Source organism: Lissotriton vulgaris, chromosome 4_1, assembly GCF_964263255.1.
Source record: "Lissotriton vulgaris chromosome 4_1, aLisVul1.2, whole genome shotgun sequence".
NCBI lineage: Eukaryota > Metazoa > Chordata > Amphibia > Caudata > Salamandridae > Lissotriton > Lissotriton vulgaris.
In genome coordinates this window covers 1,259,104,575-1,259,122,012 of record NC_141691.1, presented here as the reverse complement: position 1 = coordinate 1,259,122,012, position 17,438 = coordinate 1,259,104,575, and positions in this window count along the sequence as shown.

The window sequence follows — 17,438 nt, the reverse complement described above, 5'->3', positions numbered from 1 at the left end:
AAAGGGAATTGACTTTCTCTGACTTGTGTCTAATTTGGTACCCTATCCCTTTGGTCTAGGGGTCCCTCTCTCTTTTATTAGAGTTTCTGAGTTTGTTCGCCAGCTGTTCAATATATAGATTGAAAAGCAGTTGATGAATCCCGTTTTGCAAGTCCTTAATAGCGATTCCTTAATAATCGCTATTAAGGACTCGCAAAACGGGACTATGATGAATCTAGCTGATAGTCAATCACCGAATTTGCTCCACGGCCTATAAAAGTGGGGGCCCTATCCAGACCCTCCCCCTGGCAGGTTCCAATAGGTTCAAGTTGGAAATGACTTCCTCAAGAGCTTCCCCCTGTTTACTGTGCTCAAAATGAGAAGTCCCCCCGTTCAATGACCACTCTTGATCATCTCCATAACAGTCCCAGAGGCATGGATGTATATTAAAATCTCCAAGAAGTAAAACATTCTGGTGCACAAGTCTGATCTAATTTAAACACTGACAAAAATTGGTCCAGAGAGTTAACATGCTCCGCCTGATGAGAGCCTTCCTTGGAATTATATAGATTAATTAACAAATATTTCTGTTGATCAGGGGCAATCCATTCAATTATTAGAAAATTTGAGGAGACCACATCAAGTTTTTTAAAAGTACCGGATAAATTTAGCGAAATAAGAAAAAGCAAACCCCCCTTTGATCTTCCTGCCGTTCCTGGTACAGCAGGGGTAGAGAAACTAAGGTAACCGTCCAGAATGAAACTTGGCACTACCTCCCAGGTTTCCTGAAAAGCAAGAATATCAAACTGCCTTACAAACTTCAGCCACATGGGGTCTGTAGCCTTAGATCTAATACCTGCCACATTCCAGGTCAGGAGTTAACAAGAAGTTTTCTCACTAGTGACTCCTACCACCATCCCCGTTTTTAACAGGGGCATAGGTAGTCAGTCATTGGTCTCTATCTGGGACAGTGGGGAAAATCGATTATCTCCCCCCTAGGTTGGGGGGGCCAGACGGGGGAACAGGAGTTATGGTTGTAAATGGATTTACCACCCTCCCAAACAGCCCTGGTGCAGAACTTAAGTGCTGGTTTTCCATGTTCTGATATGAAAACATGTGCTTATTGGTAGGGTAGGGTTGTTCCCGTTTAGCTCTCTGTTGGTAAGTGTGTGGCCTAACTGGGGGATAGAAAAACCCAAGGGGTAGTGGTCTAATACCCTGATTAACCAAGTCTGAGGCATCCCACAGCAGTCTCTCGGCACAGGCCCGATTGTTAAGATTTACCACCACACAGTCCCCTGAGATATTTTTTGAGCAACTCCCTACCCAGTTGACCCTTCTTGCCATAATGACAGAGTGTACAATGTCATGTCCTCCAGTACTAAACTGTAGGCACCACTGCCTAGCTAGCTCCATAAGATCATGAGTTGTTTCCATAGTGCTCCCTCTTAACGGAGGGACCCCATTGAAGACGACCACCAAAGGGGCGGCCTCCGGGGGCAAATCTAGAAACCTACCACGATGTGATCTCTTTCTAGTACTTGCTTGTGCCTGATTACACAGAGTGTTAACTTCTGGGGTAAGACTAACAGACCCACTCCCCTTGGGACCCTGCCGATCTTTGCCCTCTTCTCTAGTCACATTTGCGAGCGTACTGGGTTTCTGGCCCACAATCGCATTTTCCGCCATAGGTCTAATTATGGTCTTGGCTTGAGTTTGGATGGAACACCTCTTATCCCCTGTATGTTGTTTAAGAAGCATGTCAATTTACTCACATTTAGACAGTAGTCCAGCTACACAAGAATTAAAAGTGTCCACAATGTCTTTAGCCATATTTACGAGCGCAGGTTCCACTCGTGAAGTAAACAAATCTTCCACAATTTTCCCTATTTGATTCCTGAGGCCTTGATCAAGAAGAGGGGCCTCAGAGCTAACTATTTTCCTCTTGGCTGAATATTTAAGTGACTTGCACTTTCTCTTTCTGGGCACCTTCTGTAGCGGACGACAATGTGTACTGTCCTTATGGTGAATTGGGGATTCCAATTGGGGTAATGAAACAGTTTGTTGTGCTTCGACTACGATTGTTGGTTTGGCAATCACAATATTTGGTTCTAGGGGTATAGCCGGACTTTGGTCTACAGATAATGCTGGATCAGTTTCAGTTTCACCATCACCCAATCCCAACTCTTTCTCCACGATCGCTATTTCTTTTGTCAGGGCCCCCACTGCCGTTGTTAGGTACGAAATTATCGAGTCAGACTTCCTTGGATACTTCGCTTTTTTAACCTCTTTCTCCCCTCGACATAACTGCTTTCTCTTACCCATTCTTGAATCTCAGGGGGGTGGCCCAGCTCGGCCTCTTCTGGCCCCTGATGGCCACAGAGGGCCCGCCATTTGCCCGGGCTAGTTAAATAGACCCGTAGATGGAGGCAGTGGCTGCCTCAGTCCCCCGTGCCCCGCTGCTTCCTGGGATCAGTAGCCCGGTGCTCAGGTCCCCAGCAATCCTTCATGAAGCATCTCCTGCGGAGCGGGAGGCGCGAACAGTTTAAAAATGCCCCCATGGATGGAGGGAGTGGCTGCCTCAGTCCGCCGTGCCCCGCTGCTTCCTGGGGTCAGTAGTCCGGCGCTAAGGTCCCCAACAATCCTCCACGGAGTGGGAGGCGCGAACAGTTTAAAAATGCCCCCGTCGATGGAGGAAGTGGCTGCCTCAGTCCACCGTGCCCCGCTGCTTCCTGGGGTCAGTAGTCCGGTGCTCAGGTCCCCACCAATCCTTCGTGAAGCCTCCTCTTGCCTCGCCATGTCTCTAATCCTCCACTCCTCTTTCCCTCCTCCACTCTCTGTCTACTTCCCCTGCTCCTACCCCCCACTCCCCGGAATATCTCCCCTTGCCTGCTTTCCCCGCCTAGCCCCCTATCCTTTTGGGCCCTTTGACTAAGCACTCATTCTCCCCTTTTCGGGAAAGATCCAAGTTATATACGCTGAAGTCTCAGCATACCCACTGAGAGAGTCCACAGCGCCAAGGGACCCACTCACTATTGAGGTATGGTATGGCACCCCTTGCCAAAGCACTCCCTCTCCCCTTTTTGGGAAAGGGTCCAGTAAATAGGCCTTGGAGTCTCAGAGACCCCTCTGAGAGAGTCCACTGCGCTTAGGGAGCCTCTCGCAACAGAGATGGGGAAATGATACCACTCCACCTAGGATCACAGCTTCTGGACTTTGGGCGCAGCTTTGACTCGCCTACCGGTTTGTGTCCCTGTCACCCGCCCCCTCCTCTTGCCATGCCGTGTCTCTAATCCTCCCCTCCTCTTTCCCTTCTCCACTCTCTGTCTACTTCCCCTGTCCCATGAACTCCAGGTATGACCTGCAGCTGCTGTTGATTTTTGTGAGGCTCTAATGTCTCCTTGTAGAAGGTAAGCATGCATGATACACAAGGGTCAGACCATAGGCACATCAGTGATGAAGAGGAGCTCGCTGTAGTCTGCCTTTGGTGATATTCTCTATGCAACTAAGCACAACTCTCGTTTCTCAGCCAGGGTGTCAGGCATGTACAACAAGAGTTGTATTCTTCCAGTGATTCCCATGCCAAAGAAGTGCACTGTTTAATGCATACTTTACCTCTGCCTCAACACTGTAAAACCCCCACACTATTCTTTTCAGCTTTATCTACCTTGACTTCCTTAAATAGAGGTATGCCTGTACTTTTACCATCTTCTAATTTACACTGTTTTCTTGAAACCTTAAATATACTTATGTGTTTGTATGTATTCATGACTGAGTTTTAGAGCTTATCCATTGATGGCTCTACTCCATATGAAGCCACCGATCTGCAGTGTGATATTTTTACTCTTTGTTAAATCATAGTAGTAGACCTGGCATCCTTGGCATGGTTTCCCTTGACATTTTGCCTCTACCTCCTGTATTTTTGACTGTGTGCTCAATTTCGTTTTTGCTGGTTTAGTTAATCTTGGCACTTTGCCACTGCTTATCAGTGCCAAAGTACAAGTGCTCCCTATGTAAATTGTAATTCTGATTGGTTAACCATGATTGGAATATTTAATTTATTGGTGAGTCCCTAGTAAAGTGCACTGTGTGCACCCAGGGCTTGTAAAGCAAATGCTACTTCTTGGACTGCAGCACGGATTGTGGCAACCACGCCAGTAGCCTTTCAAAGCTGTCTCAGACCTGCCCCTGCAGTGTATGTGTGCATAGTTCTTAACTGCCATGTCGACCTTGCAAGTACTCCCACTTGCCTGGCCCTAACCTTTCCTTTTCTTACATGTAAGACCCCCCCTGTGGTAGACCCAAGGGCAGGGTGCTGTGTATGTTAAGGGTAGGACATGTATTGGTATGTTTTACATGTCCTAATAGTAAAATACTGTGTATTTCGGTTTTCTCTATTGCAAGGACTAGCTCTCCCATAGACTATCATTGGAGCTGCCTTGTAACATTTTTATAAGTGTAACATTCATTTGGGAACAGCTAGAGCTTTGGAGTTGAGGCTCTCTGAAGTCAGAATTTAAGAACACACCATTTAGTAAAGGTGGTTTTTAAATTGTTTGCTGGAAAATGCCACTTTTAGAAGGTGAACAACATCAAAATGGAGCACCTTCCGGCTCCAAGTCTGTGGCACAGCCTTTTTTAATTGCATTTGCAGCATTCTTTATGATTTATCCTTGTTTTGTCATTTTACTCCTTTTTTTTAACTGTATTCGTTTTCCGCTTTAACGTTCATCACTGTTTGCATCCACGTGGCAGGAAAAGCTATTTCCCAAGTTTCTCATGTTCATGCAGGGCCATCTGAACCTCTTGTCGCAAACAGGTACTGAAGCCAAATCCATTAAAAAGCAGTTTCATTAACCCAATGCATTTCAGGCCTCTGGGGCCTTCCGTCAGGGGTAACTGGAAATAAACTATTGTATGCGCATTAAAACTCCCTGCGCCAGTATTTACAACACAATTTCATATGCCTCATTATTTTCTTAGTTGTTGGCAAGATTTGTTTTAATCCCCAATTAACCATAGACAAACTCTCTGAGGTGGCGCCCTTTCACATAGTCAGTGATAAATATGTTATGCCTGCATAGATTACTACCCATAAACTTTTTCCACTAATTCTCACAGCATGTAAACACAACACTCCCACCATAACACTATTCTCTCCACTGACTCCCGTTGTGCATCCTTCTAAATCATTCATTTACTTACCTTCTAACAACATAACATCTTCCTCCCTCGGTCAGAAACCAAAATAATCTTTTCTTTCCCAGCCATCTAATTTAAACTTGGCTATCGCCCCTCCTTCCATGAGCCTTTCTACTTAAAGCAACATCATCGCCACATGTAGCGTTTTTTACCTCCCCAGTTTGCCTTGAATTACACCAACTCCCATATTGCAAAGCAAGCATTTCCTCGCAATGCTCGACATGGAATCTATTTTCCACAATAATAAGTTAGTTGAGCTTCCGTGTACATTATGAAGCGCAAACAACAATTCTGCACTTGTTTAACTTTGCAATGTTAAACAATTGGTGTAATTCAAGGCAAACTGGGGAGGTAAAAAACGCTAGAGAGTTTGTCTATGGTTAATTGGGGATTAAAACAAATATTGCCAACAACTGTGAAAATAACCATATGAAATTGTGTTGTAAATACTGGCGCATGGAGTTTTAATGCACATACAATTGTTTATTTTCAGTTACCCCTGACGAAAGGCCCCAGAGGCCTGAAATGCATTGGGTTAATAAAACTGCTTTTTAATGGATTTGGCTTCAGTACCTGTTTGCGACAAGAGGTTCAGATGGCCCTGCATGAACATGAGAAACTTGGGAAATAGCTTTTCCTGCCACGTGGATGCAAACAGTGATGAACGTTAAAGCGGAAAACGAATACAGTTGAAAAAAAAAAGGAGTAAAATGACAAAACAAGGATAAATCATAAAGAATGCTGCAAATGCAATTAAAAAAGGCCGTGCTACAAGTTTGGAGCCGGAAGGTGCTCCATTATGATGTTGTTCAGTTGATCACGTGCTGCACGGGCTGAGCACGTCGCCATTGAGCATGCAATGGTTAATTTTTAGTATTTGAGAACAAAGTGTTATATGTTGTAAACAGGTGGTGTGCTACCCTACAAATATCTATGTTGTTCACTTTTAGAAGGTGGGCATTTTCTTGTTTAACCATTCTGTGTGTCTCTGCCTGCTTGTGGATTCGCCGTCTGGTTTTAGACTGGCAGGGGCTGTTTGTGCATTTGCTTCAGACACTCTCACAAAGAGAGAAGAGGTGTGCCATGCATATGCTGATGGGCCATCCTGGGCTAGAGTGGTGGAAGGAGTTGTCACTGACACCTGAATAGACTGTGGCTACTCTGCATAATGCTGTCTCCACCTTATTGTGATGGATAAACGAGTCCATGTAGTCCTAGGATAGGTTTGTAGAAGATGAATTTATTATACTTAGTACAAGGTAAGTTCCTGGTAAGTAGGTAATTAAGTAGATGAAAGAAGATAGCCCCACCAGGGGTAGCCACCCTGCTGCTCAGCCTGAATAATTTAACTGACACTCAGCACATCGCCATGCATTTTGTGACATCACCAAGCATTCAGCATTTAACTTATCACCAAGCACTCCATCACTCAGCCTGGCTGAGCAGTAAGGAAGTTGAGCTCAGGAAAAAGTATGGCAACACTTAAGTCACAACACACTTCCTGAAGTGAAACTAGACCTGGAAGGACAGAACATTTTGAAGCTGCTCTTTTGCTTCTCATCTGCAGCATGAAAGCAGCCTCTGGATTTGTGTGGAGAATTCCATTGCTGCAGTCAGAGTTCCTGGGGACTCTCGAGGTACAGAGGAGGCAAGCCAGCGGAGGTAAAGGCATTTTTATTTTTCATTTTTAATTTTACTTCATTTACTGCCTTGCCCTCAACATCAGAGCTGTCAATCGCGGTTCATCATAAACACTGTTTATAACGAGCCATGACTGACAGCCACATTCAACTGGAGCCTTAAGTATTTGGGTTGTTGCCCGACCAAATGTTTAGGGTACCAGCTGCCACTGGTTTCCACAGGTATGAATAATAGGTGCTTTTCTAGCCTTTCCATTCAAGACTTTAAACTTGACCCCATGTTCCACTGGCACATAACTGAGTTCTTTGAGAGTCCAGGAGGTGCTGTACATCGGCATCAGATTGAGAAAGAATCTACTACAATGTTCTGGATTCTCTGCAGCCTAAGGGGTCTCAGAGTAACTGGAGCACATGGTTGAATACCACATCGCTGCCTTTTGGCCGTGCTACACATTTCACATACGTTCATAAACACAATTGGAATCATTCCAGAGCTCTTATGATTCACACCCTATTGACTGGTGAAACGAGAGAGTCCTTTTAACCTCATGATCTGACAGTTTTTTTTAACCCCTTCGCTGCTCATGACGAGCTCAGCTCGTCATGAGGCACAGTTGAGCTGTGCTTATGATGAGCTGAGCTCGTCCTGAATAGAGGGATTCATGGAATGTCAGCACAGGAGGGGAAAACCACTAGCAGCCAAGGTGTTAAAAAGCTAGGTAATTTGCCAGTGAAGAAAAGAACTACAAGTAATCAAAATCCATTATTTTATCTTTCACCTGTGTGCCGAGCTACTGCAGTTCTTTTGTTCTAGATAACAATAAGCAGGTGTTTTGTCTGCCATCAGATTGTGGTGTTGGTGCAGTGTAGCTAGGAGAAGTTGTTTTATCCAAAACAGATGTGCTTAAACCAGTCTATAATTTTCTTCTGATGTTCATGATCGCTGAACATTTTGCGAATTACGTAAGTAAAATTAATTTTTAAAAACTTCGAAATATGAGCCTGGAAGTTAAAGACGTTCATCATGAACAGGACTGTGCTTAAATAATGACGTTCAGATTTGAATGCCCAAAAGGTTTTCTTGGCTTGAGAGACCCAGGTCGTTCTTACCCAAGACATCTCAAGTCCCTCACTCCCCTCCCTCTGCCCAGACTGGCACTCCTGCAAATTCCCTCTGCCTGCTCCTCTTTCCGTTTTGTTTTCTGCATCGAAAAATATAAATTGGGAGGGTTACACCTGGGCACCACGCCGCAGAAGTCGTTTGCCCCCCACAGTTTTAAACTGAGGGGCGCTTAGACTTTCAAAAAAGTGGAATTTCTGTTGAATAAGGTGAAATTCCGTTATGAGCAGACAGTGGTCTCACGGACCACTGCCTGGTCTTAAAAAATTAAAAGAAAACTTTTCATTTTACTTTTTGTAAAGCATCTCGTTTTCCTTTAAGGAAAACGGGCTGCTTTACAAAAAAAGATTGCTTTATTTAAAAGAAATCACGGACATTGTGGTCTGCTGACTCCAGCAGGCCACTGTCCCTGTGAGTTTTGAGATTCCAAGGGGGTCGCAAATTGGAATCTGATGTATCAACACATTTCCCCATAGACATAGAATGGGAAAAACCCTTTGATACATCTGGCCCGTATTATATTAATGAGGTAGAGCGATTTGTAACTTCCTAGGTATCGCAATCTGAAACTCGTTGAGTTTTATGCATTGTAAATTGCAATTATCTAATTGCGATTCTCAGGAATTCGCAATTTACATTTTGATGCATGTAGTTTATGATCAAGTAAGTTAATTTATAATATTCCTTAACATTTTTTGCATTCAGCAAATGTTTCCGGGAGTGGAGAGGAAGAAAGGTGATTTTTTCCAATACATTTAAAATTTAGTGGAGCTAAATGTTAACGCCATTTCGACTGGTGACTGCCATGCGGTCAGACTGATGTCGGTCTTGTGATCTGTGTTCCCAGACTCGCCTATGGCTTCTGGCCAGAGTCACCAACATGTGCACGCATTTTGCTGAGTAGAGACTAAACCGCAAGACAATGAGATGGCGTGTGAACAAAGAACAGCAGTAAGTTTCCAAGTCTTTCAGGCTGACAGTGTTCTTTTGGGCATGCCAACTCGTAAAAGCTGCCAAAAGGAACAGCCAGAGCAGCAGCCCCTTTCCCAGACATGCACTGACAGTAGAAGGAAGATTCTGCATTTTTTAGGTTGAGCCTGGGCAGGACAAGCGCTGCTCTATGAGGCATGATGTATTCCAGTATTTTAATTTTTTTTGCAGATTTATATAGTGCAAACTCAACCCGATAATATGGCCTTGAAGCTCTGTCCACTCTTCGCCCATATTCTTCATTAGCTTGTGTCATTGTACTTTGTAAACTGTGACTTTTCACTGGTCAATAGGCTTAGTAGTCCCACCTTAGTACCGCCTTGTCTCAATTGTAATCTCACATGAGGACACACTCTGTTACATGTGTTGTTACTTGGTAGGCTTTACTTACAGCCTCCAAGCACTATTTAGTGAATGGTTTTCACCTGCCTGTGGACACGCTCTCCTGTAACGCATTATTTTTATTTTTTTCATAGCACTATCCGCTGATTCAGTGGCGGCTGCACCTTTGTTTTATTTGCGGTGCCGAACTCAGCTGCATGTTTTTTTTTCTATTTCGTAACTGTTTTTGGTTTACAAGCATCCCATATCGCGATTTCACTTTAATGGTGGCCACGCCCCTTTCTTTAGATGAGCCACGCCTAAACAAAGGGACGTGTCTGCCCTTAAAGTAAAAGTGCGGCATGGGGTGCTTTAACAAAAAAAAATTATTTGCAATGCAATAGGTCTTGCATTTGCGAGAGTTTAATCTATTTGCATTGTAAATGACAATGCCTTTCATTTATCTGTTTTAAAAACAACATATACATAAAAGGCATTGTGACAAAAGCTCAAACTCTCGTAAATGCTAGTCCTATTGCTTTGCAAATGCTTGTTTAGGAAATGCATTTCAAAAAGGAAGACTGGATCCAGTTTCCTTGGTGTCTGTTTAATGTATGTTCTCCTAGGCAGTTCCTTTGATTGTGATCTGTGGTTACATGTCTCCAGTGGCGGCTGGTGACATTTGAAAGTGGTGAGGCGTAAAACCATGAAAGTGTGTCAAGAGTGAGCCCAACCGACAAACGGGGAAACGGAGGGACTCCTGCCCCAAGATTTCTCCCTCTTCAAAAAGGACTAAATGGTGCAAGTCCAAGCAAATCTCAGAAAACGATAATAACCACAAAGTAACTAGGAATGTGCAGTCCCGAAACATCCAAACACATCCAAAACTGTCCCATACTTCGCTGCATTCCCACTTCCACCCATGCCATCCCCCAAGCCCGACTGCAACATTTCAAAACAGTAGAGCGGAAAACAACAGCCTGATGGACGTCACCCCTCATCCAGCCACAAATAGGCCCTTCCCGAAAATTTAAGCCAAAGATAAGTAGCCCACAAATGCCAATGGCGCTCGCTGCAAACAAACACACCACCAACATCTCAAAGTGGCCCTCCGTGGACCAGAAGAGTTACCCCCAGTAGGCGCTCCACTGCCCAGCAGGTCTGCCGAAACCAAATGCCCGTCTTCCTTTCAGGGAAGCACAGACAACCACAAACAAATGCGGGCCAGGAGAGCAGACCAAGTGACTCTCTCTGTCGGACCGCCACCTCGCCCCGGCCCCCGCCCTCCCACGGCCAATGCTTCACCAGGGGCACAGAAAACAAAATATACAGCTCGGGAGGGAGCCCCGGCCTGTGATATCGGCTCTGCCAAAGGTCATCATGAGAAGACTGTGCTATAATCAATGGCAACCCGTGCCCCAATTCAAGTCAGGAAACCAGTGATGTTGTTGAAACTTGCAAGCTCGGTGTGCAGAATGCTCGGTGTACACATGAAAAATAATCATGGAGATGGAGTGACCGAATTCGGTCACCCCAGCGGGAACCCAATGATGAAGCATGTCACCAACTAGTGGTGAGTGAGGGTTCTTTCTAAAAGAAAATGTTTTTTCTTTTCACTTGGGTATGGTAATATTCCGTTTTTGTTTTTGCCTCACCTTAATATTATTATTTTTGTATTACAGTAGGAACAAAGGGTTTTTTGTTATAGTTTTGAAAACATTTTAAAAATTGCCTTTCACATTTGTATAGTCACTCTTTCGTTGTTTTGAAAACTTAATATAGGGGTACAGGAGTGACTGTGTAACCCTGACTCTCTTGTTGTTGATACTTATACTTAGCAGCGCACAGCTGCGAGAGAAAGAATTTGTTATAAGTGCAGCCCGCATTTTTAAGATGGAAGATCTAGGCCTTGCTTTTTCTAAAGAGGAGGTGGACGCTCTGTTGAGTGACTCATCTCTATCAGCTGATCCCCTACTAGCACATGCCATTTCACAAACTAGTGATTGGGAGAAACTAGGCGACCTAAAACGTAGTCGCATACGGGCCATTTTGCATGGCACTATGCTTAAAGAAAATTTGAACAACAATGCCGCACCTAAAGGCCTATTGGTCACGAATGCCCCCAGGATTTTCCTGGATGATGCAGTATGTAGGAAAGAATGAGCACAGATTGCGTGGCACTGCACCCGGGACTGGGGCATTTTTATAATTAAGCCCGCGCTTAGACTTTCGGAAGCTCTCTTACTGGAAATTCAGACAACTGAGAGTCACTTTAAAGCCACCATTACGGGATATAAAAAGAGGTTAGATGAACTGAATAAAGAACAAAATGAATACAAAGAAAATCTAGCCCAGTCTAAATCACAAAAATTGCAAAAAGATTTAAAAAGTTGGTCTTATACCCGTGTTTATCACTATGCTAGCCCTGAATACGTACCATCAACAGGAACCGACTATAATTCAGATACCTCAGCAGACTCCAATATGAGTGGTTCAAGCACCAACAGCACTAGCAGAAGAAACAGTGGGAGAGGGCGAGGTAGGGGGCGTGGACGACAACTAGTCTACTTATAATGTATTATACTACTGGCTAGACAGACAAGTTATATGCGTACTTATTCTTACACCACACTAGAATAGTTTTCTTTCTCTCAACATTTTATTTTCATTGGTTAAAAACATTCATATAAAATTCACGACAGGACATATCATATCGTACATAAATTTTTGAGCGTTCCCTAGTCTAATACAAAATAGATCCTATTCTTATTATTGCTCAAAAAACATAAACTCAAAATAAAAAAACAAAATATTTGGCATATATTGTATAAAATTCATGCAATGTGTGTTGCATCAAGTAGTCCTTATGTCGACACGTTTCGGTGCGTTGAGATTTTTATGGCACCTTCTTCAGGACAAACTTTTAGGTATAAGGTATTGTGCTTCTTTTTTTATTGCCAGTGTTCCGAATAATCCGGCTTCTTATCTTTGGGGATTATCCATCTTCTACATTACAATTTCATTAATCTTTAAAAACAGGAGAATTACTGTTTTCGTGTCTAGCTTATTTATATGCGTCTTTCAATTTGCTCTTAGACTTCTGGTAGAACGTTATTCTTAATCGTCCATCTGGTCGGTAGAATCCTTAGGTCCCTGTATGTATCGTATTAACAGGTCTTCACCTTCTCTCGGTGTTTGTTTGCTGGGCGGCCTTTGTGTTAGGCACTTCTTTTAATCCCAGATCCTGAGGTTTACCGCTGGAAGCCGTCGACACGTCCTCTCTCCCGTCAGGAGATAGGACGTGTCGACGGCTTCCAGCGGTAAACCTCAGGATCTGGGATTAAAAGGAGTGCCTAACACAGAGGCCGCCCAGCAAACAAACACAGAGAGAAGGTGAAGACCTGTTAATACGTCGGGAGAGAGGACGTGTCGACGGCTTCCAGCGGTAAACCTCACATCAACGTCGACATAAGGACTACTTGATGCAACACACATTGCATGAATTTTATACAATATATGCCAAATATTTTGTTTTTTTATTTTGAGTTTGTTTTTTGAGCAATAATAAGAATAGGATCTATGTTGTATTAGACTAGGGAATGCTCAAAAAATTATGTACGAGGTGATATGTCCTGTCGTGAATTTTATATGAATGTTTTTAACCAATGAAAATAAAATGTTGAGAGAAAGAAAACTATTCTAGTGTGGTGTAAGAATAAGTACCTATATAACTTGTCTGTCTAGCCAGTAGTATAATACATTATAAGGAGACTAGTTGGTCACAAAGCCTCAACACGACACAGAAAGGAATCTTGTTTTTGTTATTATCTTGATACCCAGTCCTTTCTGGTTTTTCTGGGAAACTCTCTTCTTTGAAGGGTGGACGGCAACAACAACATTTATTTCAAGGTTGGCAACCCCCTTATCACCGACAAGGGATGGCCCCATTTCATCATAATGCTTTCCAGCCCCCATTTCCACCAATAATGGGCTGGAATCCGCCTTTTGCTCCACACCCACAATATCATCAGAATATGTTCCAGCAGCCTTTTTTAGCCAGAGGCCGAAGGGGAAGGGGGAAACAAAAGGGCCCCACCCAGGTTCACTGGGATCAGACAGAGACGGTGGGGGACAACACCCGGAGCAAGGTAGCGGATCAGAGAGTGGGTCCAAGCAGCACGAGACCTTAGTAACTAACCTCTCTTCATATACACTCAACGCGGCAGAGAGCACAGTCCTGGAAAAGGGTTTGGGTTTTATACCCACCCCTCGACTGGACCGTTTCAAGTTACAATGTGAACTGAGTGAGTTTTTCCATAAACTATGGCTTAAAAGATTCTTTGAGAGAAAAGAAAATGACCGGCCTGACGTGAACCAGAGTGACAGTGATTTTAAACTCAAAACATATTTTATGCCACCACTACATTCAATACCACCTGAAATGTTTGCCTTTGAACAGGCAGTCTTCCATGAGGTGGAAGCTTTAGAAGAACCAGCTCCGTTCAAAAACCTGACGGCCAGGGAATTTCAAGCCATCCAATCCCTGCAGCAGAACACTCAAATAGTCATCAAGAGTGAAGATAAGGGGGGTGGGGTAGTCATCCAAGATAAGAAGGAGTATGACAGAGAGTGTAAACGACTACTGAATAACACCAACAATTATGTACTTCTGAGCGAAGATCCCTCCACTAACCTGCATGCAGAAATTTATGAGCTGGTATCAACTGCTGCGAGAAATGGCCTGATCACTAAACGAGAATCAGATTTTCTATTGGCATCAGAAGGTAGAGTGCCATACTTTTACACATTACCAAAAACGCACAAAAATGTATTGCCACCCCCGGGACGACCTATCGTCTCTGGAATAGGTTCTTTGTTGGAACCTTTATCAAAATAATGTGATTTCTTTCTAAGACCAATAATAGAATCAACCAGCACATACATTAAAGATACAAAAAAGGCTTCTGTGAATGTTGAAAACAACTAATATTCCAGAAGAACCTTGATTTTTGGTAACTTCGGACATCGAAAACCTTTACACCTGCAACCCCAGGATGAAACCATCAAGGTGTTAAGGGAGGCTATGGATCAAACCACTTGGGACTATGCAACCACACGTTCTTTCGTGGTTGACTGTGCTACTTTGGCACTCAAGAAAAATTTCTTTGAATATGAGGGTAACATCTAACACCAGGCAACGGGTACATCGATGGGCAGTACCTTTGCCCCTTCGGTAGTGGGACTGTATGTTTACAATTTTGAATGTAAATGCATACTGACTCCCGATAACACTTACGCTGCTAATATTATTCTTTGGCAGCGTTATATCGATGACGTGCTAATGGTTTGGAAAGGCGAAGAGAATATTTTATTCTCCTTTTCGACTGGATCAACACGTGTAACCCGAATCTCGAATTTACACATGACCACGCAGTGGATAGTATCACGTTCCTAGATGTAACCATCACCAAACGAGAGGATCAGATTCAGACTAAGACTTACTACAAACCAACTTCCAAGAATAACTGACTGCATTTCTCAAGTTTCCATCCGCGCTCCCTGAGGGTGAATCTCCCATATGGGCAATATCTCCGCATAAGGAGGAATTGCAGTGAAATAAAAGACTTCAAAAAACAAGCAGATGATTTAACAACAAAATGACAATTAAGAGGCTACCCTAAGAAAATCTTGAAAAAAGTCGAAAGAGAGCATTGAACCAACATAGGGATCCCCTCCTCGAGAATGATCCCAAAGAGAGTACCACTGAGGTCCCCCTGACATGTGTCACTACTTATAATCCAGTATCAAATGCAGTGAGCCGATGTATTACTAAGCACTGGAAGATTTTGACTAGCAACAGACATGATTGGGATAAACCCCTCTTCTCTTATAGAAGAGCAATGAGTCTGAAAGACTCATTAGTCCATACATGCCCAAGACGTCCACAGAAAAAACAGGAGGCTACGGTTCTGAATGCATGGGGCCTCCCTGCAGTTACTGGACATTTCCCATGTGGGAATTGTAACATCTGCCACTTGACCACCCACACGAAAACACTGAATATTGAGCCCGGGAAACAGTGGGAGCAGCGTAGCCATTCAAATTGCAACACGAGCATTGTGATTTATCTGATAACATGCTCGTGCGGCCTACAATATGTAGGCATGACGACAAGACGCATAAAGTTGAGGATTTGCGAACATCGCAGTAATGTCCGTTGCCAGAGAAGTACTACAAAACTCACCACTCATTTCCTAGACAAGAAACATACACCGAATGATATGCAGTGGACTATAATTGAACACTTGAGTGTGGGCACTGAAAAAAGACTGTTCGAAAAAGAGCAGAGGTGGATATATCGTTTGGCGTCCCATCAGAAGGGCCTAAATGATGAAATCCCCTGGGGAACAGTAATGAGACGCTGATGCCTGAAGACATACCAGTGCACCTGGCCCACTGAGCAGTACTGTGAATACTTACTACTTACAAAATACCTACTGTTGCATTAATTACATATTACTTCAGTGACTACCCAAAGGGGAACATGAGGGGTCTAGCATCCACTCTTGAGTAGAAGGGTATAGTTAGACACAAATAAACACCAAGACCCTGTTAGCGAGATAACAGTTTTAAACACGAGATATGTGACATTTGGGAAGTAAGGGCAGGTTACAGAGTGATAGTGAAATAGATCATTAGTGGGCAAACGAGTTTGTATGTCACTGTCTGTTTGTTCCCCCTGCTTACCTAATACAAGAATCCTCATTTTGAATGAAAGAAAAAGTTCTCAATGATTCACAAAGGATTACATAAGAGCGCTGGTGTCATTATTCTCCTTTATTAACTCTTTTTGCCCCGCTTTGTAATTACATCACTGTTCATATTGCTACACTTATATTGTGATTCTACATATAGGAACAATTTTATGTGTATAGGTGTTTGATAATGGGAGTGTTAGAACCGGCTGTCTCTAGTTGGCAGAGGTATGCACTTCTGACAAATAGGGACACACCTTTTCTAGTCAGGGCAAGGGGATCACCCTTTGATAACCCCTGCTCACCCCCTTGGTAGCTTGGCAGAGCAGAACAGGCTTATCTCAGAGGCTGTGTGTTAAGCATTTATGACCACATACAGTAACCAAGTGAATACACTACAAATGGACACGACACAGTAGTATTATAAAAATAAGTATTTTTATATAAGGCTTAGCACAAGACCAAATAACGACAAAAATGTACACAATCTTAATAAATACTCTGGGAAGGGAAAAATAGTTCAAAGGTAGTTTCTTCTTTAGCACAAAGTCTTTTGTATCAAAAGCAGATCTTCTTCTTGGAAACACAGTTCTTAGCAACAGGGTAACACACACGGGGGCTACACGACGTCTAGGCAAAGTTAATCCAAAGGTTCGGCGTCGACCGCGAGGAGCGCTACGTCGAGCCCGGAGTCACACGGACCTCCAACAACACAGTACCTTTGGATAATGAAGCACACGATGATCAGCGACGTCGAGCAATCCGGCGTCGCGTCTTCGGTGTCGATCAGGCCTCAGCAGGCGTCGTCGTCGATGATGCGGTTGCACAGAGTGAGCAGCGCTCACGGCGTCGAGAGGGCACGAGGGCGATGCGATCAGCAGTGGTGCAGACACGAGGTCCTTTGGAGCTGGAGCCGTACTCCCACTCACTGGCGTTGCTGCTGGCGTCGGTCGGGCCCGGCGGCCGGTCGTCGAGGAAGCGGAACACTGGGGCCGTTACCCACTATGTCGAGCTGGATTCGGCGACGTCCGTCGGCGTCAAGATTGCTGGTTCTTTCAGAGGTGCTGGATTCACGGTTCCAGCAAATAGCACTTTAAGCAGATGAAGTCCTTTAGCCCTGTGACTTCAGCAGGAGACTGGCACTCTTCCAGTCCTTGGAGATTTTCTTAGCAAGCGTGAGAGTACACACACAGTTCCTCTCTCCTGGTTTCCTTGGCAAAAATAAAGAAGCACTGAAGGATTCCCCCCAGCAAACAGCACACTGGCAGAAGGGGTAGGCAAGTCCTCAGATCAGCAGGCCTCTTGTCCTTGGTTACAGGGTTCCTTGTCAGAAGTGATCTGATTTCTTAGTTCAGGGGTCCTTCTCTTATACCCCTTTTCGGCTTTGATCCCTTTGTCCATGTCGGGGTCTTCCCCAACATCCTGGGTCTG